Source organism: Mobula birostris, chromosome 10 (genome assembly GCF_030028105.1).
Source record: "Mobula birostris isolate sMobBir1 chromosome 10, sMobBir1.hap1, whole genome shotgun sequence".
Lineage (NCBI taxonomy): Eukaryota > Metazoa > Chordata > Chondrichthyes > Myliobatiformes > Myliobatidae > Mobula > Mobula birostris.
Genome location: NC_092379.1, coordinates 20,429,311 through 20,441,993, shown reverse-complemented (window position 1 = coordinate 20,441,993; position 12,683 = coordinate 20,429,311). Strand labels below are relative to the sequence as shown.

At 39.6% G+C, this 12,683-nt stretch overlaps 1 long non-coding RNA gene across 1 annotated transcript in view; it reads right to left on the bottom strand.

Moving 5' to 3' along the window:
• LOC140203902 (uncharacterized) overlaps positions 1-12,364 on the bottom strand; it is a 65,765-nt gene extending 53,401 nt beyond the window's left edge. The window contains exon 1 of the long non-coding RNA XR_011887415.1: positions 11,621-12,364. This is a non-coding gene — a long non-coding RNA (uncharacterized lncRNA). The remainder of the gene's footprint in view (positions 1-11,620) is intronic.
• Positions 12,365-12,683: the final 319 nt, after the last annotated feature.

Here is a 12,683-nt window from a genome sequence, read left to right as displayed (position 1 = left end):
AATTTCAATAAGCTGGGAATAGATTCTTCGGGATTCGAAACATAAACCAAAAGATCATCCGCATAAAGGGAGATCTTATGAACAGTCCCATTTATAGAAATTCCTTCAGTATTTTTAGCTTCACGAAGTGCAATAGCCAAAGGTTCCAACATCAAATTAAATAACAGAGGACTTAACGGAAATCCTTGCTTCGTCTCCCGGGAAAGTTAGAAAAAGTGGGATCTACAGTTATCAGTAATAACAGTGGCAATAGGGTTTTTATATATCAATCTAATCCATTTATTAAAATTAGTACCAAAGCTAAATTTCTCTAAAACGTTAAATAGATATTTCCATTCAACTCTATCAAATGCCTTTTCAGCATCTGGAGAAACAACACATTGGGAGTCTTAGAGAGGGATGAGTATATAATATTTAACAATCTCCGAGTGTTAGTAAAAGAATAACGGCCTTGTATAAAACTACATTGATCCTGAGAAATAATTTTAGCTAGTATATTCTCCATCCGATTAGCCAGTATTTTTGAAAGAATTTTGGCATCCACATTTCATAATGAAATAGGTCTATATGAAGCACAATCAGTAGGGTCTTCATCTTTCTTAAGAATTAAAGAAATAGAAGCTTCATAAAATGTGGAAGGTAACTCTCCTCACAGAAAAGCATTTCCAACATATAAGGAGTAAGCAAATGTTCAAATTTTTTTTATAAAACCCTGCAATAAAACCATCCAATCCAGGAGCTTTACCAGATTGCATTGAAAGAATAGCTTTCTGAATTTCTCTTTCAGTAAAAGGAGCATCAAGAATTTGCTGATCTTCAACAGATATTCTAGGAAAATCAATCTTTTGTAAAAAGGCATACATATTAGAAGGGTCAGCTTGAAACTGAGATTGATAGTTCACTGTAATAGTCTTAAAAATTTTATTGATATCTTCATAATTACAAGCTAAACTACCATCTCCCTTATGAATTTTCAAAATTTGTCTTTTAGCTCGAACTGCTTTAAGTTCAGATTCTAATAGCTTGTTACTTTTATCTCCAAACATATAAAATTGACTTTTTAATTTCAGTAAATTTCTTTCAACAGGATAAGTTAATAGTAAATTATATTGTGATTGAAGTTCAACCCTTTGTTTATGTTCTCGTTGTTCACGGGAATGGTACCGGAGGATTGGAGGGAAGCAAATGTTGTCCCCTTGTTCAAAAAAGGTAGTAGGGATAGTCCAGGTAATTATAGACCAGTGAGCCTTACATCTGTGGTGGGAAAGCTGTTGGAAAAGATTCTTAGAGATAGGATCCATAGGCATTTAGAGAATCATGGTCTGATCAGGGACAGTCAGCATGACTTTGTGAAGGGCAGATCGTGTCCAACAAGCCGGACAGCGTTCTTTGAGGAGGTGACCAGGCATATAGATGAAGGTCGTGCAGTGGATGTGATCTACATGGATTTTAATAAGGCATTTGACAAGGTTCCACATGGTAGGCTTATTCAGAAAGTCAGAAGGCATGGGATCCAGGGAAGTTTGGCCAGGTGGATTCAGAATTGGCTTGCCTGCAGAAGGCAGAGAGTCGTGGTGGAGGGGGTACATTCAGATTGGAGGATTGTGACTAGTGGTGTCCCACAAGGATCTGTTCTAGGACCTCTACTTTTCGTGATTATTATTAACGACCTGGATGTGGGAGTAGAGGGGTGGGTTGGAAAATTGCAAACAACACAAAGGTTGGTGGTGTTGTAGATAGTGTAGAGGATTATCAAAGATTGCAGAGAGAAATTGATAGGATGCAGAAGTGGGCTGAGAAGTGGCAGGTGGAGTTCAACCCGGACAAGTGTGAGGTGGTACACTTTGGAAGGACAAACTCCAAGGCAGAGTACAAAGTAAATGGCAGGATACTTGGTAGTGTGGAGGAGCAGAGGGATCTCGGGGTACATGTCCACAGATCCCTGAAAGTTGCCTCACAGGTGGATAGGGTAGTTAAGAAAGCTTATGGGGTGTTAGCTTTCATAAGTCGAGGGATAGAGTTTAAGAGTCGCGATGTAATGATGCAGCTCTATAAAACTCTGGTTAGGCCATACCTGGAGTATTGTGTCCAGTTCTGGTCACCTCACTATAGGAAGGATGTGGAAGCATTGGAAAAGGTACAGAGGAGATTTACCAGGATGCTGCCTGGTTTGGAGAGAATACATTATGATCAGAGATTAAGGGAGCTAGCGCTTTACTCTTTGGAGAGGAGGAGGATGAGAGGAGACATGATAGCGGTGTACAAGATAATAAGAGGAATAGATAGAGTGGATAGCCAGCGCCTCTTCCCCAGGGCACCACTGCTCAATACAAGAGGACAAGGCTTTAAGGTAAGGGGTGGGAAGTTCAAGGGGGATATTAGAGGAAGGTTTTTTACTCAGAGTGGTTGGTGCATGGAATGCACTGCCTGCGTCAGTGGTGGAGGCAGATTCACTAGTGAAGTTTAAGAGACTACTGGACAGGTATATGGAGGAATTTAAGGTGGGGCCTTATATGGGAGGCAGGGTTTGAGGGTCAGCACAACATTGTGGGCCAAAGGGCCTGTTCTGTGCTGTACTATTCTATGTTCTATGTTAAATCAGCATTAGGAGAAACTGCATAAGAATTATCCAGATCTTTAATTAGTTTGGATATTCTATCTAACTCTATTTTTGTCTGTTTCTTGAGTTTAGCCAAATAAGACCTTGCAAATATGCTTTGAGTGTATCCCATATAATCAATTTTGAGACATCTCCCGTATTATTAAAAAGGAAGATATCTTTTATCTGAATCTCTATAAATTTAACAAAGTCCGAACTTTGTAATAAATTTTCTGGAAAGCGGCAAGGCAAGTTTACATAACTAACATCATTTAACTCAAAAGTTAAGCTTAAAGGCGCATGATCCGAGACTGCAATAGCATCATATTCACATATCTGGACTTTGGACAAAAATCGGAAATCACCTATAAAATAATCAATTCTCGAATATTTATTATGAACATGCGAATAAAAAGAATAATCTCTGTCCTTAGGATATAAATTTCTCCAGATTTCTATCAAACCAGAATCAATTAAAAATGAATTAATAAGTGTTGCCGAACGACTCGGAAGCTGCTGATTGGTTGAACTCTTGTCAATCAAAGGGTTTAAACAACAGTTGAAGTCACCTCCCATCAGCAGCATATATTCATTTAAGTCTGGTAATAAACCAAATACATTTTTAAAAAAAGGATCATCTACATTAGGTCCGTATAGATTAACCAGGACAATTTTTCTATTACAAATTGTTTCTTTAATAATGAAAAATCTACCATTATTATCTGAGACAATGTCTTCTTGAATAAATAAAATATTAGATTTAATAAAAATAGATACTCCCTTTGTTTTATTTTGACAGGCATCATGGTATTGAAGGCCCTTCCATGTTTTAAAAAATCTATTTTGATCACCCGTTATAATATGCATTTCTTGTGCAAAAATTATATCGGGCTGGAATCGATTAAAAACTTTAAATGTCTTCTTTCGCTTAATAGGGTGATTCCAGCCACGTACATTCCAACTAATAATGTTTATCTGTTTAAGTACCATTGGATATTACTCTTAAACACAATACACGCAGACCACCGCGGGCTAATCAAAGATGGCGGGGATGAATAGAACCAAATAGAAAACGCGCATGCTCCGGAACTCCGTAATGGGAAAAAATACAGAAAATGTGTGAAAAAAATCCCACAATAAACTGTTCTGAATATTGATTTACAACCTCACCCTATTACTGCAATTTTTGGGTTACCAATCATAGAATCAAGTCATTTAACCTCTTCAGCTCGTCGGATGATTGCATTTCTAACATTGATGGCTGGAAGATCCATTTTGCTGAATTGGGAAGAGATTGATTCTCCCACCACATTTCATTGGTTCTCTCAAACTATGTTGCGTTTAAACTTAGAAAAAATTAAAAGTGTTATTTATGATCCCTCTACTAAATTCGAAAAGACTTGGAGGCCATTTATTCAACATTTCCCTATGTTGTAATTTGACCTTTTCCAAATTTATTCCATTTCTTTTTAATATATGTCGAGAGGAGCGGAGTCGCCGACACTAATGGTTCCTTTTTTTGATTTTACGTAACAGCCCATGTCTTTTTTTTCTTAGTTTAGTGGATTAACACTGTTTAGGTTAGTTTTTCTTTTGGGGTATTTTTTTTATATAGTTTTTTCCTTTTTCATGATTTTATTTCTATATTTTTTTTGTATATTATATTTGTATCCTGTATGATTGGGAGGTTCAATACCCATGTGTCAACTGGGTTTATATTCAACTATGTTAATTATAACAATGTAATCCCAATAACTTTGTATCAATACTATGGTATGTTTATCATTATGAAACCAATAAAAAAATTGAAAAAGAAAGATGGCCTACTCCTGCTCCTATGTGTTATGCACTACAGATCCCCTAATAGCCACCAGGACATTGAGGAACAGGTATGTAATCCGATTAAGGAAATGTGTAAAAATAATAGGGTTGTTGTCATGGGCATTTTAAAATTTCCACATATAAACTAGGACCTTCCTAGGTTAAGGGTTTCAGATGGGGCTGAATTTATTCGGTGCATCCAGGAAGGTTTCTCAAATCAATATGTGCATGGTCCAATGAAAGTAGGGGCCATACTGTACCTGGTGTTGGGTAATGAGCCTGACCAGGGAACTGATCTTTCAGTGGATGAAGAGTGACCACAACTCCTAATCTTGCAGGAAGTTTCAGACTACTGTGCTATTCCATGCCCTCACTTTGGGAAGTCAGATCATCTGGTTGTACTTCTACTCCCTTAATATAGGCAGAGACTGAAGACTGCAGCACCAGTAGTGAGGACCAAGAAGGTATGGACCAGGGAAGTACAGGAGTGCTTACAGGACTGCTTTGAATCGGTGGTCTGGACCGTATTCAGGGATTCATATTTGAATCTGGACTAGTATGCTTCAGTTGTTAGGGACCTCATTCAAACCTGTGTGGATTTTTCAAGATTTTTATACTGAACTTTATAAATCTCTATGTCCAGTAGATTGTTCTAAAATGAATGCTTTCTTACAAAAGATTGCTTTTCCTAAAATTTCTGTTGAGGATCAAAAAACTATTGATGCCCAAATTACTGAAGCCAAAATTTATAAAGCTATTTTTTCAATGCAATCTGGTAAGGCCCCTGGACGTGATGGCTATTGTGCAGAATTTCATAAAAAATTTGGAAAATTGCCTTCTCCGTATATGTTGGAATTGTTTAAGGATTCATTTGTGAAAGGTGATTTACCCTCTACTTTTCATGAGGCTTCTATTTCTTTAATTCTTTAAAGGGATAAAGATCCTACTGATTGTGCCTCGTATAGGCCTATTTCATTATTGAATGTCAATGCTAAGATTCTGTCAAAGATAATGGCCAATCGGTTGGAGAATATTTTGGGTAAGATTATTTTCAAAGATCAAACAAGCTTTATAAAGCGTCGTTATTCTTTTTCGAATGTTTGGAGATTATTTAACATCATATATTTGTCCTCTTTTTAAACTCCACAATGTGTCGTCTCTTTGGATGCTGAAAAAGCATTCAATTGAGTCGAATGGAAATATTTATTTAATGTTTCAGACAAATTTGGCTTTAGTATTAATTTTAATAATTAGATTAGAATGATATATAAAACTATTGCTACTGTTATTACTAATAACTGTAGATCCCCTTTTTTCAGCTTTCACAGGGGACAAGACAAGGTCCATTAAGTCCTTTCTTATTTAATTTAATACTAGAACCCCTTGCTATTGTTCTTCGTGAAGCTAAAGATATTTTTGGGATTTTTGTGAATGAGACCATTCATAAGATTTCTCTTTACGCTGACGATTTAATGGTTTATATATCTAATCCTGAGGATTCTATTCCTGCCTTACTAAAATTATTTAACAAATTTGGAGATTTTCAGGATATAAAATAAATGTTAGTAAAAGTGAACTGTTTCCTTTAAATGAAACTGTTTCTATATATGATAATACCCCTTTCAAAGTCACGGATTCCTTTAGATATTTAGGTGTTATAATCATTAAAAAATATCAGGATCTTTAGAAAGCTAATTTTGTTCCCTTGGTGGATTCTATGAAGTATTTATTTAGTAGATGGAATCCACTTACCTTTTCACTTGTTGGTCGCATCCATATAGTCAAAATGGTGATTTTACCAAAATTTTTATATTTATTTCAGAATATCGCTGTTTTTCTGACAAAGAAGTTTTTTTGATTGGATTGGTTTTGTTATTTTATCTTTTATTTGGAATAATAAAAGACCAAGAATTAGTGAATGTCACTTACAAAAGTTGAAAAAGGATGGAGCTCTCGCTTCGCCTAATTTAAGCATGTATTACTGGGCCGTTAATGTGCGATATATGTCCTTTTGGTTACACTGGGTTGATAAGAACGATCGGGTAATTTGGGTAGACTTGGAATTGAAAGCTGTGAAACAGTTTTATTTAACCTCGTTATTGGGAGCTGCTTTACCTATACAATTAGCTAAAGTTGCTAATTTAGATTTATACCCTGTGATTAAGCATTCTTTACAAACTTGGCTCCAGTTCTGCAATTTTTTTAATCTTCAAAAATTTAACCTTTGTAGTTTAATTTATCGAAATTAATTTTTTAAGCTTTCTTTGAGTGATCCAATTTTTTTACTTTGGAAAAATAAAGGTATTAATTGTTTTTTGGATTTATTTAAAGAAGCTAGACTGATGTCTTTTGAACAATTAGTTGATAAATATTCTCTTTCATACTCACACTTTTTACAATACCTTCAAGTCATACATTTCTTACAAAAATATTTCAGTAATTTTCCTTACATATTGGACGCCGACCTGTTGGATACTATTACGAGTATGAACCCTTTGATGAAGGGTTCCATTGGAAGAATTTATAATTTACTATTACAATGGGATAAGCGTCCTTTATTTAAGATTAAACAAGATTGGGAAAAGGAACTTAATTTGACTTTTATGACGGAGGATTGGAAGCGGATTCTGAAATTGGTTAACTCTTCTTCGACCTGTGCTAGTCATTCACTGATTCAATTTAAAATTGTACATCGTTACTATGTGACGTAGGAGAGATTGTCTAAAATGTTTTCTAATGTTGATAGTTATTGCGATAGATGTAAAACTGAGACAGCTACACTGACACACGTTTTGGTCCTGTTCTATACTGGATCAGTTCTGGAAGTCAGTGTTTTCTACAATTTCTAAAGCACTTAAAATTAATTTACAATGTAACAAATTAACTGTGCTTTTTGGAATAATTCCACAAAATATCCACGGTATCTCTTTGTCTGACCAACATGTTATTGCACTTGTTACATTAATAGTTCGGAGGGCCATTTAGTCGAAGTGGAAGGATACATCGGCTCCCATTTTGTCACAATGGTTCTCTGAAGTGATGCTATGTCTTAGTTTGGAGAAAATTAGAAGTCAAACCTTTGAACCTATGTTTGATTTTGAGAAAAGATGGGGTTTATTTGCTCGCTACTATCATTTGAGTTAATTGATAGATTTTCTCCACGATCTAATTGTAAATTTTTGGTACATTTTTTTTCTTGTTGGCAGTTTGATGTTTATCTTTAGAAGCGTTTTGTATGACACATGGCTCCGGGGTTGAACACCTAATTTTTTTTTTCCTCACTTTTCCTTGCTTAGGGGTTTTTTTCTCCTTTTTTGTCACCAAAATTTTTTCAATCTTTAAAACAATGTTTTTTTTCTTAAAACATTGTAAGTGTTGCCTACTTCGATGTACTCTTGTTAGTTTTGGATAATAATAATAAAAAGTTTTGAAAAGAAAGAATTGCTGTTCATTCCCAAACATGAAGCCATGGATGAACCAGGAGGTATGTTGTCTGCTGAAGGCTGGATCTGTGGCATTCAAGGCTGCCGACCCAGATCTGTAGCAGAAAACCCGTTATGACTTATGGAGGCTACTTCAAGGGCAAAGAGACAATTTTGAGCGAGGTTGGTGGCAACATCAGATGTACAACAACGCTGGCAGGGTTTGCAAGACATTACTTTCCACAAAGCAAAACCCAAATGCATGAATGGCAGCGATGCTTCACTACCAGATGAACTTAATGTCTTCTATGCCCACTTTGAAAGGGAGAATATAACTGCAGCTGCAAAGATCCCTGAGATCTCTGTCTCAGAGGCCAATGTTAAACTGTTTTTAAAGAGGGTGAACCCTCTCAAGGCGTAAGGCCCTGATGATGTACCAGGTAAGGCTCTGAAAACTTGTGCCATCCAACTGGTGAGAATATTCAAGGACATTTTCAACCTCTCACTGCTATGGGAGAAGTTCCCATTTGCTTCAAAAAGGCAAGAATTACACCAGTGCCTAAGAAGAATAATGTGAGCTGCCTTTATGACTATCGCCCAGTTACACTCATATCTACAGTGATGAAATGCTTTGAGAGGTCAGTCATGACGAGATTGAACTCCTGCCTCAGCAAGGACCTGAATCCACTGCAGTTTGCCTATTGCCACAATAGATCAACGGCAGACGCAATCTCAATGGCTCTTCACACGGTCTTGGACCACCTGGCCAATACAAACACCTATTTCAGAATGCTGTTCATCGACTGTAGCTCAGCATTTAACACCATCATTCCCACAATCCTGACTGATAAGTTACAGCACCTGGCCCTCTGTACCTCCCTCTGCAATCGGATCCTTGACTTCCTAACCAGAAGACCACAATTGGTGATAATATCTCACCTGTGGCCCCTCTAAGTCAGATGTTTTGGTCTTGTATAAAGCTAGATAACTTTTGGAGAGATGTTTTTTAAACGCTATCAAAAGTCTTGGATCTGGACCTACAACCTAACTTACTGACGGCAATCTTTGGGATTATCGCATCGGAAGCAGGAACTATTCATGCTTCCGCTCAATGTATGATAGCCTTTTCAACTTTATTGGCTTGGAGAGCCATTTTAATGAAGTGGAAGGATTCTAATCCACCTACTGTCTTTTTTTGGCCTTCCTCCATTATGTCCTGTTTTAGTTTAGAGAAAATAAGTAGTCGGACATTTGATACGTGCTTTAAATTTGAACAAATCTGGCGACCTTTTATTCAATATTTTCATTTAGTTTGATTTCTTACTCTCCCAATTATTTTTTTTTGAAGTTTTATATTTGATCAGAAAGCCTTTCCTTTTTTTTTGGTCATATCCTCAGAATGGGCTGCCTAGTCCCTTTTTCCCCCTTTTTTTCTTATGGTTTAGTGGGTTTTTTTCTTCATTTTGAAAATTTAAAGTTTTTTCCTCTCTATGAATTGATAAGAGGAGAATTAGTTGTCTTTTTTTAATTATATATTACATATTTGCTTAATACTATGTATGATTTTGATAATGTCTATTTCACTTTCTGTTTGTATTGTTATTTATATATATATATTTCAAATAAATCTCCTCTTGTTTATATATAGGCTCTTTTTAAATCAATAAAAAGATTAATAAATAATGAAAGAGTATCTCACCTTCGCTGACGATCAGCACTGGTGCAGTTCAGGGGTGTGTGCTTTGCCCACTGCTCTACCTTCTCGATACCCATGACTGTATGGCTGGGCATAGCTAAAGCAGCATCTATAAATTTGCCAGTGACACGACCTTTGTTGGTGGAATATCAGGTGGAGACAAGAGAGTGGACTGGAGTGAGATATGCCAACTACTGGAGTGCTGTTGCAGTAACAACCTTGCACTCAACGTCAGTACGACGAAAGAGCTGATTGTGGACTTCAGGAAGGGTAAGACGAAGCAACACATCCCAATCCTCATAGAGGGATCAGAAGTGGGAGAGTGAGTGGTTCCAAGGTTCTGGGTGTCAAGATCTCTGAGAACCTAACCTGGTCCCAACATATCGATGCAGTTATACAGAAGGCAAGACAGTAACTGTACTTCATTAGCAGTTTGAAGTGATTTGGTTTGTCAACAAAAACATTCAAAAACCTTGATAGATGTACGGTGGAGAGCATTCTGACAGGCTGCGTCACTGTCTGGTATGGGGAGCTACTGCACTGCACTGAAAGAAGCTGCAGTGGGTCGTAAATCTCCAGCTTGCATACTAGCCCACAAGGTACCCAGCACTTCTTCAAGGAGCAGTGTCTCAGAAAGACAGCATCCATTACTAAGGACCCCCAGCCCTTTTCTCACTGTTACCATCAGAAGCCTGAAGGTACACACTCAGCGATTCAGGAACAACTTCTTCCCCTCTGCCATCCGATTCCTAAATGGACATTGAACCCATGAACTATTTTAATATATATTATTTCTGGTTTTGCACGATTTTTAATCTCTTCAATACACATATACTGTAATTGATTGATTTTTTTTCTTCTTCTTTTATATTATGTATTGCTTTGAACTGCTGCTGCTAAGTTAACAAACTTCACGACACATGTTGGTGATCATAAACCCGATTCTGATTCTGATTGTGCTTCTATTTGCAGACAAAGATAGGTATGGTCCTTGTGGAAGAGTTTTAAATTGAGGTCAGGCTATTTACAAGGGCATTTGGCAGGAACTAATAAGTGTTAATTGGGAACATCTTTTCTCTGGCTGACCACATCAGACATGTGGAGGGTGTTTAAAGAGCAATTGCACAGAGTGCAGGAAAGGTATGTTCCTGTCAGAAGGAAGGATGGGGATGGAAAGACAAGAGAACCTTGGATGTCTTGGGAGGTGATGAATTTAGTCAAGCAGAAAAAGAAAATGTATGTAGAGCTTCAGAAATCAGCACATGAGGAGTATAAAGAAGCCAGAAAGGAACTAAAGAGAATGAAGAAAGCCAGGAGAGGCCACAAAATGTCCTTGTCAAGTAGGATTAAGGTGAGTCCCAAGGCATTCTTGTAGTAAACCATACATATATGTTGTAACAGGGTTACCTGTCTGGACACACCCCGCTGCTGACTGTCCCTGTGGCTCCTCCCACAGACCCTGAATAAAGGCGATTTCGCCATTGCTCCTCCTCCTCAGTCCAGGGGCAGACACTCAGCGTGGAGGTCACATTTTACTGCGAATAAACGCCTTTCAGTATTTACCCTACTTCCAGTCTTTTGGAGTAATTGAAGGTGCATCAACTTTACTCACAGTAATTTTAAAGCATGAAACATACCTGAGCCTTGACAAGTTAGACCTCGAACCACAAACACCTGAAGCTGGAAACGCTTTCGAACTCTGGCTGGCTTGCTTCGAATCACACCTAGAGGCGATTAAAGCAACCGACTCCACAGCAAATCGCAGAGTTCCACTCTCCAGGGTCAGTCCACAGGTCTATACGATGACCAGAGACCAGCTGAGCTACGACAGCTCGACAAGCGCACTCAAAGGACAATACCTGTAAACACCGTCTACGCGCGGCATCACTTAGCGACTCGGCACCAGCAGCCCGGGGAATCAAGTGCTGAGTTTGTCCAGGCACTACAGACGCCCGTGCAGGCCTGCGATTGCCAGGGACTGACGGCAGGACAGCATGCAGAGCTCCTAGTCAGAGACGCCTTCATCACGGGGACCAGGTCAGTGTATGTGCGCCAGCGGCTATTGGAAAAAGCTGATCTTACCTTACGTTTGGCGATCAAGCTGGCCGATACGCTGGAGGCCGCTCTGCACAACTCTGAGGCTCTCCAGGCACGCGATTCCCTGATGGCCTCATGGGCGCTGCAGACCCCACAACCCGCCGGCGAATCGACATCGGCTGCTGCCAGTCGCGAGTCCGTGAAGTACTACTTCTGCAGACTCCAGAAGCACCCCCGGAAATGCTGCCCGGCCCAAGAAGCTCCAGCTGCGGAAAGAAGGGCCACTTAGCCAAGGTCAGTAAGTCCAAACCGCGAGCGGGATCGAGCAGCACCGCGTGTGAGACATGGGTATTGCCATCTTACCTGCACGCCGCCACCACGTGTGAGACATAGGGGTCGCCATCTTACCTGCTGCCATCTTCCATGCACGCCGCCACCACATGCGAGACATGGGGGTCGCCATCTTGCCTGCCGCTATCTTCCCTGCACGCCGCCACCATGTGTGAGACATGGGGGCGGCCATCTTGGTCAGCGCAACCCCCCCACCGCCTATGACCAACGGGTGCACACGGGGTACCCCACCACGCTGGACCAAGACAGCGACTCAATTCTGGCCTCCGCGACCCTTGATCAAAGCGCTCCCCACCAGCTTGCAAGGTCAATGATGGACATCCTGGTGGAGGGGTGCAGGACAAGCTGCCTGTTTGACACGGGCAGCACGTAGAGTATTATTCACCTGGACACGGTGCAGCATTGCGGACTTGTGATACGGCCCGTAAGTCAGAGGATCACCATGGCTTCCAGGTCGCATATAACAGACATCCGGGGGGGTTGTGTAGCGACGCTAGTGGTGCAGGGCACAGAATATGGAGACTTTACGTTACTGGTCATGCCTCAACTGTGTGCCCCTGTGCTATTGGGGCTCGACTTCCAGAGCCACCTGAAAAGCGTGATAATGGAGTATGATGGGCCCCTCTCACCAATCACTGTGGTAAATCCTCAGTTTTGTAGGGATACGTCACATCCCCCGCTACTGACCACCCCCACACACTGACCCGCACATCCCACCCAACACCATGCCAACTGCCGCACTACCGACACCACTTGC